Source organism: Lagenorhynchus albirostris, chromosome 17 (genome assembly GCF_949774975.1).
Source record: "Lagenorhynchus albirostris chromosome 17, mLagAlb1.1, whole genome shotgun sequence".
NCBI classification, from domain to species: Eukaryota; Metazoa; Chordata; class Mammalia; order Artiodactyla; family Delphinidae; genus Lagenorhynchus; species Lagenorhynchus albirostris.
In genome coordinates, this window is record NC_083111.1 from 24,280,847 (window position 1) to 24,302,821 (window position 21,975).

Genomic DNA, 21,975 nt, shown 5'->3' on the forward strand with positions numbered 1-21,975 from the left:
TGGCCCTGAATCAATGAAGTAAAGATCATAATTGAAGTGAAATAGATCTTTTCCACTCTGAACCTTCATTTCTCAGATTTTACCTGGTACTAAAACCCCCTCCATAGTAGATACTCAGTGGTATAGCTCTAATCAAGAGAAATCTGAGAGAGTATCTTCAAAATACCTTCACTCTTACACCTGCCTCTCTTATAGGATTAGTCCTTCTAACTACTATATAGTCTCAGATTTTTGCTGAATGTTAAGTAATTGCCTGGACTGGGAAATTGCATTTATGGGACTAGGTTAAAACCGTTTTCCAGTGTCCTCTGACTCAACTAGTTTGCTTGATATTATTTTGACATTTGATCAGCAATTATATTTCTCACAGGTCTTAGAAAACTCTTAAAGTTTTCAAAGATTGAGATTAATTAAGTCAATTTAGTGACTTAACCAAGAATTGATGATAATGATGATGATGATAACTATATTCTGATGTTTCCTTATACATGTTTATTCATTCAAAAAAGGAATACAAATATGTGAATTTCAGTTCAGTTTCTTCCTTATAGTCAATATGTTTAATTAACTCTGCTTCTTACTTAACAGTGTTATTCCTGTTCCCAAAAGAGTGAAAAATAATAAATTAAAAATATTAACTTTTCCCAAAATACATTGATTTAACAATAATGAACCTGACCTCAAAATTACATTCAAATGGTAAGGAGAATATGATATATTGTAAAGAGCACTGGGAATCAAGCTACTTTAGCCTCACTTCTGACCTTTACACTGTGAGAATTTGGGAAATTTAGATGCCTTCTCTATATTAAAAAAATTTAGAAGGGGTAGAAAATTTCCAAGCCCTCTTCCAATGTTAGAATTCTGTGAAAGCAGCAAAAATGTCATAATCCTAATTAATAAAAATTATTTCGTTCAACACCGTGCTTACACATATCTATCTATACTGCAAACTCTTTTGAAAATGCAGCTTCTGGGCCCCAGTTTACGCCCTCACCCACTGCAGAGGTTCTAATTTCTAACAGACACCCCAGAATTGAGAAACATTAACTTAGATAATAGAAGATTTATAAATGTTTCCATTTTACAAGAGTTTTAGCCTATTTGTGTCCTAATTAACAAAGATCTATGTTGAAGGAATTAATTGCATTAAGAGGTTGGGAGGAAAGCAAGGTATCTAACTATAGTAACATTGCAAAGGGCTAAGGGCATAGATCAAGTTCAATAATAAAGTCACAATACATAAGCAGAAGACTGCTCTTAGGAAATAGGTTATAAATGCTAATGGGAATTGTAGATCAATAGAGTCAAAAATAGGAATATTATTGAAAAGTTATTAAAATCTTTCCTGTCTCAAAATTAACACTAATCGTGATTAAAATTAATTTTGAGACAGGGAAGATTTTAATTTCATCAGTGGTTTGAGTCTGGAATGTCCATTTATCTATTCCTTTGTCTTGTATTTTCTTTAGTTTTGAGAAACAATATTTTTGGAATCTACTTCCTTAACTATATCTAATACTTACTTAGTGTTTACTATGTACCAAGCAATGTTCTAAGAGCTTTCTGTAGAATAAATTATTTAACCACCACAAAACTCTATGATTTGGGTACAATCATTTTACAGATGAAGGCATAGAAATGTTTGATAACTTGATCAAGGTGACCCAGTTGGCATGGCAGCCATTACTAAACCCTATCAAATTATTGGTTCTCATCTTATTAACTTCAAAACACTATGTGGTGCATTTTAAATGATTTTATATTTAATGTCCCCCTCCCACCCCCCCACCCATGCACACCACATGCCAGGCATTGAGAGGGGAGAATGAGAGGAGGAGGGAAAAATGATAAATTAGGATATTCTCTGTGCTCATGTAGCTTACAAATACTGGCTTACATTTGTTATGTTTAATTGAAATGTTTTATGTTTGCATTTATATAAATGTATGCTTGGAATATACATTTTGCATGAATACTGTGAAAGAAGTCACAGTATCTTTGCTAAGCCAGCGTATATTCAGAGGTGGAGTGGGCATAGCGCACTTTTGTGCTTCCCAGAGCTCAGTCTGGAATTTGCACTCTTGAGTATGCTGAATCTTTACAGTTTTGTAGAGGGCAAAGAGAAGAGAGACTCCCCTGAGGGTGGGAGTTAGATCAGTAGCCTGCAGCCCCCAGATATCTCAGTCCCTATCTGACCCATCTGCATTCCTTCCTCATAAGAGCTCTTAAGATGTGAACTCATCCAGTGTTAGGAGACAAGTGACCTTAAAGTAGCCATTTCCCCAGCCATACTTGGTTTTAAAAGACAGAAAAACTTTGAAGAGCCAAAGGGAATAAATGGTGTCATTTGAGGACTCCTGAGAGAAGGAGATATCAAAGAGGTAGAGGAGAATGAGGAAATGGTGTCATGATATCTCTCAAGTTATTCCTCCTACACCTATGCTAGTCCCTCCTATATTAGAGGCTAATGATACATGGATCTTATTGTATCTAGAGTCAATCTTTTTTTTTTTGCGGTACGCGGGCCTCTCACTGTTGCGGCCTCTCCTGTTGCGGAGCACAGGCTCCGGACGCGCAGGCCCAGCGGCTATGGCTCACGGGCCCAGGCACTCCGCGGCATGTGAGATCTTCCCGGACCGGGGCACGAACCCGTATCCCCTGCATCGGCAGGCGGACTCTCAGCCACTGCGCCACCAGGGAAGCCCTAGAGTCAATCTTTTTAAGAATAACTAACCACACTCCTTCCATTTTTAAAAGCCATATTTTTCTTCATTCATATATCATTTTCCTTTATGTCTAATGATAATGTCAGTATATATAAAATTTTATGGAATTCATAAAAAACTGAAAATGTATCTAAACATAAGAAATTGGTCTTAAAAAGTGATCAGTCATCATTATACACATATCAGAATAGCTAAATTAAAAAGACTGATTATACCAAGTGTTGGCAAGGATGTGAGAAAACTGAAACACTCATACACTGCTGGTAGGAATATTAAATAGTACATCCACTTTGGAAAATAATTTGACAGTTTCTTTAAAAGTTAAGCATTCTTTTACCATATGATTTAGTAATTCCACTCCTAGATATTTACTCAAGAGAAATGAAAGCATCCATGCAAAAGTCTATGGCACAAATGTTTACAGCAGCTTTATTTGTAATAGCCAAAAGCTCAAAAGGGCCCCAGAGTACATAAAAAATGAATGAATAAACCAATTGTGATATATCCATATAATGAAATACTACACAATAATAAAAACAAGTGAATGACTGATACACATATTTATGATGAGTGAAAGAAGCCAGAAGAAAAAGAATAAATGGTGTATGATTCCATTTACTTAAAACTCTAGAAAATAAAAACTAAATTATAGTGACAGAAAGCAGATCAGAGGTTGCCTTCTGATTGTGGGATGAGTTGGGAGGGAGAGAGTGGGGAGGGATTACTAACGGAAGCAAGGAGACTTAAGAGCAAAGGCTATGCTCATTATCTTGATTGTGGTGATGGTTTCACAGGTGTATGTATATTTTAAAACATATCAAATTACATAATATATGTGCAGTTATTCTATGCCTATTATATCTCAATAAAACCATTACTTTATAAAGGAGGAGTTAGCTTAAAGTTGAAGCAGAAAAAAAAAATACTGGACAATAAACAGCTAGAAAAAAACAATGGACTGAGAAATGGAAAACTTAGCATTGACTGTATCAAAGATTTTCAGATAAATCCTTCTATGATAAATGATAGACATAGTAGGTAGAAATGAAACAGTATATGTAATATCTTTCAAGAAGGGTTCAAAGGGAGATTTGCTTGTACAGTTTGGTAGAGATAAATGGTGGGAGGAAAAACCAAGAAAGCCAACACCTCTGACAATCTTGTAAAGCCTCTTCCAGGGAAGAAAATAAATTTAAAAGATTAAGAGTTTGGAAAAATGAGAAGATTTTTAAAAAACAAAAAGGACACACAATAAAAGGAAATTGATCAGATATCAAGGCAATATTAGAAAAAAAATGATATTGCTTAAGTGACCATTTATACTGTACACAGCACCACCTTGAGGAAAAAAATAGGAAATTCTATTTCATATGTAATAGAACCCAATTCATTTATTGATTTATTCAGCCTTCATTCAGCATTTACCTAGCAATTCTAAGTATACCCAGCATCATTCTAGATACTTGGAGTACAAAAATAAACCAAAATAACAATAACAAAAAAATCCCTGTTCTCTTACAGCTTATTTATCAAGAAAAGCAGATTTGTTTTAAATAATTTATGGTCATGTGTAAATTCATTTTACAAACTTTAAGACTGATATACACACACTACCAAATATAAAATAGATAACTAATAAGAACCTTCTGGGAGATTAGTTCAAGATGGCAGAGTAGAAGGACGTGTGCTCACTCCCTCTTGCGAGAGCACCAGAATCACAACTAACTGTTGAACAATCATCGACAGGAAGACACTGGAACTCATCAAAAAAGATACCCCACATCCAAAGACAAAGGAGAAGCCACAATTAGATGGTAGGAGGGGCGCAATCATAATAAAATCAAATCCCAGAAACACTGGGTGGGTGACTCACAAACTGGAGAACAATTATACCACAGAAGTCCACCCACTGTAATGAAGGTTCAGAGACCCACATCAGGCTTCCCAACCTGGGGCTCCAGCAACGGGAGGAGGAATTCCCAGCGAATCAGACTTTGAAGGCTAGTGGGATTTAATTGCAGGATTTTGACAGGACTGGGGGAAACAGAGACTCCACTCTTAGATGGCACACACAAAGTAGTGTGTGCATCAGGACTCAGGGGGAAGGAGCAGTAACCCCACAGGAGACTGAACCAGACCTACCTGCTAGTGTTGGAGGGTCTCCTGCAGAGATGGGGGGCAGCTGTGGCTCACTGTGGGGACAATGGCACAAGCAGCAGAAGTTCTGGGAAGTACTCCTTGACGTGAGCCCTCCTAGAGTTCACCATTAGCCTCACCGAAGAGCCTGTAGTCTCCAGTGCTGGAGAGAACGTACCTCAACATAATAAAGGCCATATATGACAAACCCACAGCAAACATCATTCTCAATGGTGAAAAACTAAAAGAATTTCCTCTAAGCCATGGCAAACAGAGAGGGAAAAGAAATGAAAGGAATACAAATTGGAAAAGAAAAACTGTCACTGTTTGCAGATGATGTGATACTATACATAGATAATCCTAAAGATGCCATGAGAAAACTACTAGAGCTATCAATGAATCTGGTAAAGTTGCACAATACAAAATTAATGCACAGAAATCTCTTGTATTCCTGTACACTAACAATGAAACATCAGAAAGAGAAATTAAGGAGACAATCCCATTCATCATTGCAACATAAAGAATAAAATATCTAGGAATAAACCTACCTAAGGAGGTAAAAGAACTGTACTCAGAAAAGTATAAGACACTGATGAAAGAAATCAAAGATGACACAAACAGGTGGAGAGATATACCATGTTCTTGGATTGGAAGAATCAATATTGTGAAAATGACTATACTACCCAAAGCAATCTACAGATTCAATGCAATCCCTATCAAATTACCAAACACATTTTTTACAGAACTAGAACAAAAAGTCTTAAAATTTGTATGGAGACACAAAAGACCCTGAATAGCCAAAGCAATCTTGAGGGAAAAAAATGGAGCTGGAGGAATTAGACTCTCTGACTTCAGACTATACTTCAAAGCTACAGTAATCAAGACACTATGGGGCTTCCCTGGTGGTGCAGTGGCTGAGAGTCCGCCTGCCAATGCAGGGGCCACAGGTTTGTGCCCCGGTCCAGGAGGATCCCACATGCCACGGAGCAGCTGGCCCGTGAGCCACAGCCACTGAGCCTGAGCATCCGGAGTCTGTGCTCCACAATGGGAGAGGCCACAACGGTGAGAGGCCTGTGTACTGAAAAAAAAAAAAAAAAAAAAGACAATATGGTACCGGCACAAAAAGAGAAATATAGACCAATGGAACAGGATAGAAACCCAGAGACAAACCCATGCACCTATGGTCAACTAACCTATGACAAAAGAGGCAAGGATATACAATGGAGAAAAGACAGTCTCTTCAATAAGTGGTGCTGGGAAAACTGGGCAGCTACATGTAAAAGAATGAAATTAGAACACTCTCTAACACCATACACAAAAATAAACTCAAAATAGATTAAAGACCTAAATGTAAGACCAGACACTATAAAACTCTTAGAGGAAAACGTAGGAAGAACACTCTTTGACATAAATCACACCAAGATCTTTTTTGACCCACCTCCTAGAGTAATGGAATAAACAAATGGAACCTAATGAAATTTAAAAGCTTTTGCACAGCAAAGGAAACTATAAACAAGACGAAAAGACAACCCTCAGAATGGGAGAAAATATTTGCAAATGAATCAACAAAGGATTAATCTCCAAAATATATAAACAGCTCATGCAGCTCAATATTTAAAATGGAAACAACCCAATTAAAATATGGGCAGAAGGCCTAAATAGACATTTCTCCAAAGAAGACATACAGTTGGCCAAGAGGCACATGAAAAGCTGCTCAACATCACTAATTATTAGAGAAATGCAAATCAAAACTACAATGAGGTATCACCTCACACCAGTTAGAATGGGCATCATCAGAAAATCTACAAACAACAAATGCTGGAGAGGGTGTGGAGAAAAGGGAACACTTTTGCACTGTTAGTGGGAATGTAAATTGATACAGCCACTATGGAGAACAGTATGGAGGTTCCTTAAAAAACTAAAAATAGAACTACCATATGACCCAGCAATCCCACTGCTGGACGTATACCAAGAAAACCATTATTCAGAAAGACACATGCACCTCAATGTTCATTGCAGCACTATTTACAATAGTCAGGTCATGGAAGCAGCCTGAATGTCCATTGACAGACAAATAAATAAAGAAGATGTGGTACATACATACAATGGAATATTATTCAGCCATAAAAAGGGATGAAATTGGGTCATCTGTAGAGACGTGGATGGACCTAGAGACTGTCATACAGAGTGAAGTAAGTTAGAAAGAGAAAAACAAATATTGTATATTAACACTTATATGTGGAATCTAGAAAAGTGGTACAGATGAACTGGTTTGCAAGGCAGAAATGGAGACACAGATGTAGAGAACAAACATACGGACACCAAAGGGGGAAAGCTGGAGTGGGGCGTGATGGTGGTGGGATAAAGTGGGAGATTGAAATTGACATATATACACTAATAGGTATAAAATAGGTAACTAATAAGAACCTGCTGTATAAAAAATAAACAAAGACAAAGAAACCTTCCATATAGCACAGAGAGCTCTACTCTGTAATGACCTATATGGGAATAGAATCTAAAAAAGTGGATGTATGTATATGTATAACTGATTCACTTTGCTGTACAGCAGAAACTAACACAGCATTTTAAATCAACTATACTCCAATAAAAATCAATTTTAAAAATATTTTGAGAATTCAGAGGAAGCCTTTGTGTGGAAAATAAGCAAAGAAGTCTATTGTGTATTTTTACATGGTTTTTCACATAAGGGATTTGCATAAATCAGAGGTTTTTTGTACCCCTCCATAGTCAATTCTAAGATTGTTTAAAATAAAAGGTATGCTTTATCCCCCTTTTAGGACTGAGGCACACATCCATCCCAGCTTCAGGGGTGTAGGCTTCTAAAGACTCACAGCTGTGATCCCATCCTGGAATGACTGTACCCTTATAGCAAACAGTCATTGGATTGTGCCTGCCCCTCCTTCCTGAAAGGTGTTTAAACTTGGGAGCTCTCTGTAGCCAAAAGCTGTTTCCAGTCTTCATTTCTCTCCATGCTTCAATCTGGATAGATTCTATTGCTATGTCTTCAAGTTCACTCATCTTTTCTTCTGCAGTTTCTAAACTGTTCTTAAACTATCCTGCAAATGTTAATTTCAGGTGGTGTACTTTTCATTGCCAGAACCTTTATTTTCCATTTATCTCCTCATTATGCTCAGGTTTTCATTAAATCATTTAGCATTTCAGCATATAGGCATACCTCATTTTATTGTGCTTTTCTTTATTGCACTTTGCAGATACTGTATTTTTCATTTTTACAAATTAAAGTTTTATGGCAATCCTTCATTAAGAAAATCTATTAGAGCCTTTTTTTCAATGGCAGTATTTTTTAATTAAGGTATGTACATTGTTTTCTTAGGCATATGCTATTGCACACTTAATAGACCACTGTCTATTAAATTTACAATAGTGTAAATTTAACTTTTATATGCATTAGGAAATGAAAAAAGTGTGTGACTCACTTTATTGAGATATTTTCTTTATTGTGGTGGTCTGGAAGCAAACCCACAATATCTCCAAGGTATGTCAGTATTAATATATTTTGAAGCAATCTTAAATTCTTTGTCTGCTAGTTGCCTCATCTCTGTTATCTCTGGGTCTGTTACTACTGACGAATTTTTTTTCCTCACTATAGATCTCATTTTCCATCCCTTTTTCTTGTTGTGTTTAATAATTTTTGACTGGATGCATGGACATAGTGAATGTAACACTGTTGAGTACCTGAATGTTGTTTTCCTTCAAAGTGTATTGATCTTTGTTCTCACAGAAATTTGAGTTACTGGCAGATCAGCTTAATCCTTCCAAGGATTTTTTTAACCTTTGTTAAGGTGGGTCTAACCTCACCTTTATTCTGGGGATAGTTTAGCTCTAGTACCAACAGAAGACCTTTCTGGGGTCTCTCTGACCCATAACTGAATACCAAAGATCTCCATTCTGGCAAGAGCTTAAACAACTCCCTGCCCTGTATGAACTCTCTGAGTTGTCAGTTTACAGCCCTCTGGTAATTCTTTCCCTGGCCTCTGAAGTTTTATTCTATGCATGAGCAGCTGAGGATTTTGCCAAGAATGTAGAAGAATTTTAAAGCAGATTTCTAGAGCCTTTTTTTCTGTAAATCTTTTCTCACCAGAACCCTGCCCCACATCTTCCAGCTGCCTCAAACTCCCTACCTTCCCATCTCTGTCTTCTCAACTCAGTGAGACCACTGTACTCTTTTTGTGATTCCCCTCCATGCACTCCCATTGGGGAAGTGTCCCCAGGCAGAAAACTGGGACAATGGTGGGATCTCCCCTCAAGTGTTTACCTCCTCTAAAACATCATGGCCCTGTATGTCCTGTAAATTCAATATATAAAAATAGCTGCTTCATGTACTTTGTCCAGTATTCTAGCCATTTATGGTGCAAAGGTAAACCCAGATCCTTGTCACTACACCATGGCTAGAAGTAAAGTCTCAAACTTTCTTTTTATCTAATCTGCACATGTAGTATAGTATGAATACAAGTTCATTTAGATAATTCATATCTCCATCTTTATAACATTGTTCTTTAAGAACATGTATTTGAGGTCCTAAGGTAGGAGAGGGCATAGCTTTTTCTCTTTGCCAATCCTTAAGTAGTGGGAATGGAGGTGGGTGCTGGGAATAGAGACTTGAGATGCTGATAGCCCTCAGTACAACATGCTGCCTCTCCGTATTCCTACATTTGTGCAGGAAATGGTAACCCTCTAAGAAACAAACAAATGAAGAAAAAATGAAGGGTAGTACTGCAAGGGAAGAAAGGAGCTGGAATCTAGACTGAAAATTATGCTGACCTGAACTGTTCTATTGCAAGCTGGGGACTTACCAGGACTTTACTATTTTGAAACACATTTTAGACTCTCCTCAAGGGAAGAGACAAAATAAAGATTGCCAAACACAAGATATTACATCTTGCATGTAAGAGCTCCTATGTTTCACATTTGATAAATTTGTGCTTGGTATCCAAGGGTTACCATTGCCAAAAAATAAACAGAAAGTCCCAATACTTTACTATAGGCATTGAAATAATAGTTATAGAATTCTTGAGATTAAATTATTCTTCCATTCCTTCTCTATCCTTTTCTAGCCTTCAACATCTTTTGAAGTAAAAAGTAACACATAATTAGAAATAATCCTGGCTTAGGCACAATCTCAGAAGTAATGCCGAAAGCCTTACTTTACTTTCAAAGCTTTTTATCCAGCTGCAGTGTTACTTAGTGATTTAGAACAAAGCCTTTACAATGAGGTAGACTTGAATCTTGGATGTGCCATTAGCACCTCCAAAATCTTGGGGAAATTATTTAACTTCTGTAAGACTTAAGTATAAATGACCTAGTATATCGCTTGACACATAGTAGGCATTCTATCCCAGTCAGAACAAGTAGAAATCACACAGCAGAGAGATTTCAATATAAGGAATTGTTGAAGCTGGTAGTCGAGGACTAAAAAAGTCACACAGAGATAGTCAACAGCAGGATTTAGTTACTACCCCTATAGCTGCCGGAGCAAAGGAAGAAGACTGGGGTTTTACCATTTTAAAGGTTTGAGGAGGTGTCCCATGAAGCTGGGATTCAGACTTCTGAGTAGAGGGCATATGCTGCTGAGCTGGTGTTGGTACCCCCTGAGTATATGAAGAGACTGGGGCAGTGAATGAGTTCACCTTATTGTTTCCCTTCTCTTAGGGATTACTGTTTGATTTTTCTGAAGTCCTGTGTCTTAAAAAACCACTGTTTCATATCTTGTGTGTGGTTTTCTATTGTTTCAGGTGGGAAGTAAATCTGACCCCTGCTACTCCATCTTGGCCAAGAAGAAAGTCTCTAATGTTTTCTAAATAAATAAATGAACCAGTTTAGTTGATTTTCATACCCTGTTCAGTTTTCCAGTGAATTTATAAAATCAGACAATTGTATGGCATAGCTTAGATGTAATGTCACTTAGTAACATGTATCTCTCTAAAATCTAAGACCAAAATGTTTTAAATCACCCTTAGCTCTCTCCTTCTTTCAAATTCAACCCATCAGTAAATTCTGTTAACTCTAGAACTAAATCCCAAATCCCACAACTTCTTGTCGCCCCCACTGCCATCTCCATTGCAAGTCACATCATCACATGCTTAGAATATGGTTTCAACTTCCTAATTGATCGGCTTAAATGACTGGCTCATTCCTTAACTTCCTCATAGCTTTACTCAAATGTCATGTTTTTTGTTCCTATCAGCACGACCCCAGCAATATTCCTTCAGACTGCCAGCAGCAGTAGGTTCCAGTAGCTGCAACTGTTTTCAGTTCAGTTTTCCAACCCTCTCAGAACCAACCTCATTTCACCACATCAGAGAAGCCAGCCCCAGCCATCTGGAGTCTCCTCCTCAGAAATCTGGGTCCCAACCCCACGGGTCTCTCATGAATGTTGCTATCAGCAGACAGGAAGTGAGTTAAAGGTGTCCTCTAGAGCCTTCCTGGAACATGGGAAAGGCAGATGGAATCATGCATGGGATTCTGGGACAGCCTGCACAAGCAGAAGGGTTTGGCATTGATCTGTTGTATACATTAGGGCTCTGCACAGAATTTATTTGGCAAAAGTGTCTATTAATTTAAAAAAGTGTTTGAAAACTGCCCATGACTAAATTAGATCAATAAGTTTTGCAGGGTATGCAAAGAAGTGCTCATATCACAAAAAATGGAAGGTATAATTCTTTGCCATAAGGCTTAAGTGAGTCTCTTTCTGTCAGCAAGAGTCATGTTTGCATCTGGTGCTGGACTGGATTCAGTATATTCATTTTATTAAATGTCAAATCTCATCAACAATTCAGCTCAGAGCAGGTTTAGACTAGTAACTTTAGTTTTCCTTTCATTTTGTCTATAAGATTCCCAATGGTCTATAGCCATTGCTAAGAGCAAATCCACACCACACATCAGAGGGCAGTCAGATCTGGGACAACCACAGACAAGATCTGGTCACCTCTGTTGTCAAGGGCACCTCTGTTGTCAAGTTCACCAGTCTCTTAAATGACAAATTCTATTTTATGAGCCTCAGAGCCCTGCTTAGTGCTAGAAGCATCTTTCCATGACTTCTCCACACTGTCAATGTGAAAATTTCCCAAATTCATAACATGTAACAATATTCTCCACTGATACTTAAACATACTTCTCATCTACAAATGCTAAGCTAAAACTTACTAGACCTCCATTTCTCTTAGTCAGCTCCTCTGGTCTCAGAATCTTAGATTTTATTCCTTTTCTTTAGTACATTGAGCAAGAATTTTCTGACAAATCTGTCTCTCATACAGGTGATAGATTAGTCATGGTTTGGCTGTTTTGCTTCTTAAATCTTCAGCTCCAAAAGGTCATCTTTTTTTTTTTTTTTTTTTTTTGCTGTACGCGGGCCTCTCACTGTTGCGGCCTCTCCGGTTGCGGAGCACAGGCTCCAGACGCGCAGGCTCAGCGGCCATGGCTCACAGGCCCAGCCGCTCCGCGGCATGTGGGATCTTCCCGGACCGGGGCACAAACCCGTGTACCCTGCATCGGCAGGCGGACTCTCAACCACTGCGCCACCAGGGAAGCCCTAAAAGGTAATCTTTTTAAAACATTGAGGGCATTAGAGTTTAGGTAGGGTAGGTTTCTCAGGCTTTACAAGTTCAGGTTAATGGTTTTAACTATGCATTTATTTATCTTACTTTTACGTAGAAAGACTCTAAAACTAATAATTTCGTCTTGATTTCTGGGAGAGGCATTCTGGCATCATGGTTAAAGAACATAGACTTGGAGTCACAGACACCTAGCTTTGAACTTTGACCATGGTATTGATGAGCTGAGGAACTTCAGGCAAAATATTTAACCTCCCTGAGTTTTAGTTTATACTTTTGTTAAGACTTCACAGAAGAGAAAGAAGATGAGGTTTGCACAGAAAGTGCTAAACACGGTGTCTGGCAATTAATAACTACTGAAAAAACAGTCTGCTATTATTATTGTTATTCTATTTTCCATCTCAGATTATTGTCAACTGAATTATTCAAATGGAACATAATTTTCCCAAACATATTTACCAGATAGAAAATATTCAACATTTGTTAATTCCACTGTTTAAATAAGACCTAAATATCCTCCTTTTCTGTAGTCAGTGGTTTTCTGATTTCTATTCTGGTAATATTTTGGCCAAATCTGAATCAAAGAGTATGATTTTTTTTAATCCATTTTTTAAAAAAACTTAAAAATTTTTTTTAAGTTTTGATTTTTTAAAAACCTTTCCCAGCTTAGGAAGTACAGGTCAGATTATACCTCTCTAGGAATAACTTCACATTCCCTAAATATCCTGAATAATGATCATTGACTTGAACTGAATTGGTGCAAACTGCTCTGAGGCCGCAGCACAGAAGGCTGCACTCTAGGACAGAAGTAAAGTAGGACACAGGGTCCACCTGTTCTTCTCCCACCAAGACTGTCCTCATCCTTTCTGCTCCTGCCATCCTATTGTTAATATTCGTTCCCTCTGAGCAAGAAAGTTATTCACCAAGAAAGTGGTATTAGATCTTCCTTTTTCTAGGTGGAAACATTTGTTTTACAATCTGTTACAGACCTTCCTTGACTTATGATAGAGTTACATGCTGATAAACTCATCATAAGTCAAAACATCATGTCAAAAATGGACTGAATGCATCTACCTTACCAAACATCATAGCTTAGCCTAGCCTACTTTAAATGTGCTCAGAGCACTTACATTAGCTTATAGTTGGGCAAATTCATCTAACATAAAGCCCATTTTATAATAAAGTATGGAATATCTCATGTAATTTATTGAATACTGTATTGAAAGTGAAAAACAGAATGGTGGTGTGGGTACAGAGGGTTGTAAATATATTGGTTGTTTCCTCTCCCGATCCCGTGGCTGACAGATGAGGCTCACTGCTCTGCCTAGCATCATGAGAGAGTATCAAAATGCATATGACTAGCCTGGGGAAAAGATCAAAATTCAAAATTTGAAGTACAGTTTCTACTGAATGTGTATCTCTTTCACACCACTGAAAGGTGAAAAATCATGAACCATCTGTATTTATATTGATAAATTCCCTGAGATTAGCGTGCTGATATGATACTTTCCAACAGATCCCTTTTCTTCCGAGTCAGTCAAGGACAGTGAACACGACTTAGCTCTCCTTCCATAACCAGTTCTCACGCAATGCCTGGAGTGTGCAATAAATCCTGAATTACAACATCACCTTAGAGCAGTGGTAGACTTGATGGATTTGGTTTTGGATGGATTGCCCAACCATACCTGAGGGATATTCCATGTCCATTAGCCACTGTGAGTGACCTTCTATTTTAATGATTTTCAGTCAGGTGAAGAGGTGAGAAGAAGGTGGGCTGTCAACCTCCCCTGAAAACTTTTGCTTGCTTCAGTTGTATTTGTGTGTGTGTGTGTGTGTGTGTGTGTGTGTGTATTTGGAGTACCCTAAAGTCTGTAGACTTCATCAGATTGTTGACAAATAAAATCATATTAACATCCATATCCAAATGCCTGGGAGTCATCAGGGTGTCCTGTGTTCTGCTTGTACCTGATACCTATCACTTCACCTCAAGGCTTCCTGCATGGGCTCCTACTACCTGTGAGACTACCCCTTGCTAATGCAGACAAGGAACCCTCATACCAAAGACAGAAGCACTGTTTGTGAAGGTCCCATAGCCACTGACCCTTGAGGTGTCAGAGCGGTGCTGGATTCCTCTCCAATGGGGAGAAGGCTCTTTCCCATGTCTGTGCAGCAACTGTTACCTGGGCCCTGCCACAGAGCTGCCCACATTTACAACCTACTGGGTCCCAGGGAAACCACTCTCTCAGCCTCTGTCTGGACTCCTTCCTCTGTCCAGTCCAGGAAGCTCAGAGAATGTTTTTCTATGCCTTGCATTGTCTTCTGCATCGTTTCAGTACACCCACAATAAGCAAGCACTTTTCTCACTTCTCCGGAGTGTCACCACGTATAGATCAATGCAGGCAAAGAAGTAGTGACAGGCCACGAGTTCAAATGGTCAGAACCCACGTCTTCACCTGGACTTAGCTGTGGCATCCTGCCACACATTTTAAGGTGAAGGGAAGCTTGTGTATTCCTTAGTTTGATGTAGTGTTGTATTTGATTCATAACTCTGCACTGTGAACCTGTTTCTACCTAAATTCCTTTTATTATGACTGTGAGGTAATTAATTAGGAAACATGGATTCTTATTTCCAGTTCTTCCTGAAACCGTTGGGGTGATATTGACATGTATACTTTATCAATTTGGGCCTGTTTCTCCATCTACAAGATAAAGGATCAGTCCACATGGTTTCTAAAATGTCTCTCTGGTCTAAAATCTCTCTCTGGCCTCTTTTATTTGGTGCTAATAAAATAGAATAGTTTCCTTCATGTTGGTTTTCAGTGATGGAGGTAGTGACTATCGTGTTCTCTGTAAAAATAGTTTGGTATTATATTAGATTATCAGTTATTTCTCTGGTTCCAAACCTGTTTATTACCCTTCCACATACAGCTGAGATATAACCCGTGAGTTAAACTATGTCCCAACTAGTTTATTAAAAAATTAGTATTATTTTCGCAATATAGTTCAGATCATGTTGAATTTAAAAGATTAACACATGTCCAATGAGAAAAAAAAATCAGCATGAAGTGTCTGCCCAAATATATTATAGCAGCCCTGAAATAAATAGGATGTATCATCCTGGTTTCTCATAGCTGCCAATGCCAAGGTACTATTAGACACAGACATATTCGACAGGGCAAACAAAATTGTTGATGTTTGTACAAAGTTTCTCTCATATTAGCAGTCATAATATTTTTATTTAAACAACCTCGGCAGTTTGGATCACAGTTTGAGAGTGCCTAAGAGTTTGAGACTGAGTTTGTTTGCACTCTCTCATATGTTCAAATGCAGACAACATTGTTCACAGCACTTTCCTAGAAGGCAAACAAAGGATAGGACATTTCAGTACTCTTGGTGAAATTGGCATTTAGAAAAATACAAACTACTATCCATCCATACATTCCTTAAAAATCTGGAAAAGAGATCTTTATAGACAACCATAAATCGTAACTATTGGCTGAGTGATTTTGCCATATATACATATATGAGATTTGGCACTAATGAAACAGAATATTTTACTTGTGATAAAGTAACATTCTACTTAGAGTGTATATATATATATATATATATATATATATACATGGCAAATCATATATATGTTACACATGACATATGGTATATAAATGTGTGTGTGTATATATATATATTTGTATATTATATATATACATAAAAGCATATTTATAGGAATTTGAAATCTCCATTAAAACATTTTTAAATGCCTACACTGAGGCATTTTTGTAGAGTTTTACATACTCTATATTTTTCACATAATAATTTACATCAATACAATATTTCATGGTTTTCAGAACACTGATATGTACATGATGGTATTTAATTCTCTCCAAAAGAAAAAAAAAGAAAACATTTTCTACATTTTGAAAGCTGAATCTTGGAAAGGATAAATGACTTTTCCAAGGTCACATAAGTACTGAAGGCAGATGTGGAAATCCATGTCTTCAGATTCTGAATCTAGTATTTTTTCTAATGAGCTATAAAACCTATCTGTTTAATGATTACTGTCATCAATAAAATCAATTAGCCTTAGTCTTCCACTTCTTACTTTATAATGAAATGTGCTCTCCATTGTTGAAAGAAAAATATTCCTATGTTAAGAAATGAGGATAGATTTTTTGTTTTAACTTCACACAATTCTTGCATATTCCCTTAGAAAGAACTATTTTATATTATGTCCAAAATTATTTTTATTCATTTTGGTGGAGGTGGGGTTTGGGAAGAGAAGAATCATGGACATATTTCCCTCCACTTTGTACAAGTGAGAAAGATGACCTGGGAAGCCGTCCTGAGAGGGAGCAGGATAGACTCAAAAAAGTATAGACTTTGGAATTAAGCCAACCTGGATTTTAATCCCAGCACTACCACATTTTCCTAGCCAAATATCCTTAGGTAAGTCAGTGTCTGACTCTTAATTTTCTCACCTGTTAAATGGACTAAATAATCTTATTTGACAGAACTATTATGAAAATTGGGTAAGTAATACATGAAAACATGGCGACATCATAGCCACATAAATGTTAGTTTTTATTTGTATCCATTGATCCAGACATCAAACAGACAACACTTAAGCTTTGCTTCCCTAGTTAAAATTTCCTTTTCATGCTTTTGGTTGGTGTTGATCTGGAAAACGCTAAGAAATTCATCCTGGTGTGGAGCAGAGGATCAGCAACAACTCTCAGTCCCTGTTGAAATCTTTCTTGCACAAATACATGCTTGTTTTCACTTCCACGCCAATCAAAGAATTAGGCAAGACAATTTTTAAAATTCTAGTTTTTTACTTTCTCAATCCTTGCACATTTTATAATCTTTATGATCATACATTTATCTGCCAATATTCCTCCTCTCCCATTCTTATAGAGCAAGAGGAAAAGAAAAATTACATTCACTACCACTATTTTAGAGCAAGCTATCTGAGTGATTTTATATATAGGTGTTGGAGTAGGTGAAAAAAATAATGAGAAACAGCTCACTCACCCTTACCATTTTCCCATCCACTAGCTCCCTCCTGATGGTGGTTTCTTTCCCATCCCAGTCCTGAACCTGAATCAAAGAATGGTTGAGAGTCCGCCTGCTGATGCAGAGGACACGGGTTCGTACCCCGGTCCGGGAAGATCCCACATGCGCGGAGCGGCTGGGCCCGTGAGCCATGGCCACTGAGCCTGCGCGTCCGGAGCCTGTTCTCTGCAACGGGAGAGGCCACAACAGTGAGAGGTCCGCGTACTGCAAAAAAAAAAACAAAAGAAACAGGGAAGACCAAATTCAGCTCAGACTGTCATATTTGAACTCTAAAATTTTATCAGGTGCCAAATTCTTTTCAACTCTTGTGATACTCTCAGGTAACTTTAGAATGGTGTTTACAATTCCATTTATTTTAAGACTCTGTCAACAATAATTTTGTTGGCTGATTCTTCTGGGGATAGAAAAAGTTTTATGAGTGAAAACAAAATATCTTGAGTAAGTAAAGATTTTTTAAAATATTTTATTGTATAGGCCAAGTATTATCTTTCTGCATAAAGAATCACAGGTAAGTTTCAACCTTAAAAATGCACATGAAGCTAATTCAAACCCCTACTGTAAGATCACATTTCCTCTTCTTACCTCAACAATATATTCTGTAACAGCTTATGGAAAAACCCAAGTGAACTTTTTGGCCAACACAATAAAAATAATGATAATAATAATCACAACAACAATAGTAACTACCACTTACGTAGCACTATTTATTGTGTGAGGCACTCTTCAAGAGTATTAATAGATTAACCCATGTAATCCGCACAACAGTTTTATGACATAAGTACTATAATAATCCCCTTCTGCAAATGAAAAGACTTGAGTCAGCAAAAGTCTGTGACTTGCCCAAAGTCACATGGTTGATTGGTGGCAGAGGTGGGATTCACACTCAAGCAGTTCTGAGCCAGAGTCTGTATCTTGCTCCACAAAGTTTAGAGATATCTCTGGTTAAACTCTACTCTAGTGCAATACCATAATATATAATCATTGGGAAGCATTCATCTCAGAGTTTACACATCTACCAAGTTGGGCCTTCTACCAAAATTATTTACAGTCTGTCCCGTGACAGAGATAATGATGGTCACCAAATTTTCCTTTTGTTCTCCTATAATTTTCAGCCTTTTTATTCTAGTAGATTTTTAATTTACTATAGGCATCTTTATTAAATACTTTTGGTCAAAATTCTTCTTCCATTTGATATTATACAGGAATTTGAAGTCTCATATTATTTAAGAACTATCTGATAATGTGGTATTCAGTTCCTTTTGTTAGACCCTTACCCTCCATATTGTTTAACAATCCTCTATTGAGTGTATTCGTTCAAATGATAAATATTTATTGAGCAAACATTATGTAACAAACACTGGGTTCTGTAAAACAGAAGAGGCAAGAAATCCTTTCTTTGAAGATCTTACATTCTAGTTTGGGGGAACAGACAATAAACAAAAAATATATAAATAAATTGTGTATTCAATTTGGAGCCCGTAAGACGAGTGACACTGTGTGTGTCACTTCCAGGCTGAGGCAATAAAAAGCCCAGTGTGTCTTTCTCTATCTTGCTGACTGAGAACACAAACTTCAGATGGCCCAACTATAAGATAGTTGAACCTCCTTTGGCCTGGGCCCTGGAGAAATTAAGAGGGGCAGATACCTTATGCCCCCATTTCTTGCCCCCTTCTCCCCCCACACAGAAACTTCCCCAACTCCGCCACAACACTGAATATGTACTATGAGTTAGAACTGCAAATATGTAAGCCACTGAGAGCTTGTGGATAATGTGTTACTGTGATTGATATGACCTCACCTATACTGGCTAATACAAGTTTTATTCATTGTAATTCTATGTGTGGAAAACTGCTGCAAAATAGAAAGGTAGACGTTTTGTTTCTGAGAGAACAAGCTAAAGAAATAATTCTCAAAATGTGTTCTGCTAAGCATCTGCATCAGAATTGTTAAAAATACAGTTTTCAGGTACTGGCCCCAGATATCAGAACCTCTGGGATGAGACCTAGAGGTAGGTATTTTTTACAAACATTCCGAGAGATTTATGTGTGTATTAAAATTTGAGATCCTCAGACTTAGGCTTAAGCCCAAAATTAATCTAACACAGATTTTAGATATGTTTGCTATAACTGCTTACTTACTTGGGATGATTTCAAAATTAACATTCTTATGAAATTTATCTGAAAGAGTGTTGACGGTCTCACCTTAGTTTTATGGCCACCTGGTGGGATTTCCTCAAACTCTTCTCCCAGTTTAAAGGATTCTTCCAGATCTTTATTTCTTCCCTTACATTCTTACATGTTCACATGTATAGGGTTTGTTTTTTCTATTATGTATTTTTACTGTGGTAAAATACATATAACATAAAATTGACCATTTTAACCATTTTAAAGTGTACAATTAAGTACATTCACAATGTTATACAACCATTGTCACTATTAAAAATTCTATACATACTAATACTAATATTTATTTATCTGTCCCCTTATTGATGGACATTTTGTTGTTTCCTTTTTTGTTGGTATTACAGATAATGCTGTAGTGAACATCATTGCACACACAACTTTGTGCAGTACATGTAGGAGTATATTCTATGGAAATAGTATTACATATACTTCAATACCTAAGTTAAATTTCTAAGAGAAGATACATTGGGGAGACATTGTAACATGGTTCATGGAATTCATATTGTGAAACATGATGGCAAGATATGACAGGTTGGAAAATTGTTCCCAAAGATACTCACGTCCTAGTCCCTGGAACCTGTGAATGTTACTTTATATGCCAAAGGGAACTCTGCAAATATGGCTAATTTAAGGATGTTGAAATAGGGAGATTACCCTGGATTATCCAGGTGGACCCTAAATATAGTCACAAATTTCTGTATAAGAAGAAATTTTCCTTGTAAGAAGAGGAAGAGGGATATTAAACTACAGAAGAGGAGAAAATGTGACAATAGGAGCAAAGATTGAAGTGTTGTGGCCACATGCCAAGGAATGCCAGCAGTCATCAGAAACTGGAACACAAGATCTATCTGAAAATCCTCAGAAAATTTAGAGCAAATGTTTGCAAAATGATCATTTTTTAAAATAATTGTGACTTTTTGTTTAAAATCATTTATTGAAATCATTTGCCATTTAGTATATGGCACATGCATGTTTTACCTATGTAAATCCATGGTCAATTACATGAGAGGAGGGGTTATGTCAATTTCAACCAGTTTTGCACAGAACTGTATCTAGGTGCTAAATTAGTGTTTATCGTTTCTGTGTGAAAAACTGAAGGGAGGGGTTCATACAGAGTAAGTTCTGTGCTATCAAAGCTCCATTTTTTTTTTTTTTTTTGCGGTACGCGGGCCTCTCACTGTTGTGACCTCTCCTGTTGTGGAGCACAGGCTCCGGACGCGCAGGCTCAGCGGCTATGGCTCACGGGCCCAGCCGCTCCGCGGCATGTGGGATCTTCCAGGAAAGGGGCACCAACCCGTGTCCTCTGCATCAGCAGGCGGACTCTCAACTACTGCACCACCAGGGAAGCCCAAAAGCTCCCATTTTTACTTGCTATGATATGCAAGTAAATATGGCTCACCCAGTTCTTTCATATGGTCAAAATTTTCTCAAGGAATGGATTTCCATGTTCCCTGGAACTGATCAACCATTCTGCCTAAGCTGACTTTAAAGAAAAATAACATCATATGAATGAGTATGTTCCCTGAAATAGTGTTGGAACCTGTTTTTAATACAATTCTGGTAGATAGTGCAGAAAAGTCAGGGAAAAAAATAAGACACTCTAATCTCTGTCATCTTCCCATCAAACCATCCAAAGCTGGAAAGCTCTCTCAAATGTAACTCAGGATGAAAATGGAACATGGTACAGATTTTAGCAGAACTAGATATAACTTTTCCATCTCTAATTTAGGATCAAAACTGGATGTTACAAATTCTCTCTAGTTCCTTCCCTAAGAACTGCTGCACACACAGAGCAATGTGTAAGGGGTAAACCTAGGCAGCTGTGTTTATGCCATAGGACCCCTAAGCTCCAGCTCTTTCTCTGAGCAAGGATGATCTAGAAAAAAAAGCCAACTTATCAGCTGTTTAGCAAGCTTATCGTATTCTCAGTTTTGATACTTTGAACTAAAAACCAGAGAGACTTCAGAGATGACATTTGGCATTTGAACCAAAAAGCTAAGTTTAGTCAGGGCTAGAACAATCATTTTAAGTCATGTACATATTGAGCAAAAGAATGAAGCAGAGAAAAAAGAAGGAAATACAGCAACTATACTTCAATTAAAAATAAAATAAAAAGAAGCAAAGAGATTGTGTTATATACACAAACACACAAAGACTTGTTATTGATGCTTTTCCATATGCCAGCTCAGTTTCGCATAAGCTTAGATAGTCATCATTGCTATGGGAACACCAAATATCTTCTTAGTAAATCCCCCTTAATCTAGG

At 37.4% G+C, this 21,975-nt stretch overlaps 1 pseudogene; it reads right to left on the minus strand.

Moving 5' to 3' along the window:
• Positions 1 to 15,735: 15,735 nt before the first annotated feature.
• Positions 15,736 to 21,179, minus strand: LOC132507941 (fatty acid-binding protein 12-like; annotated as a pseudogene).
• Between the last annotated feature and the right edge of the window lie 796 nt (positions 21,180 to 21,975).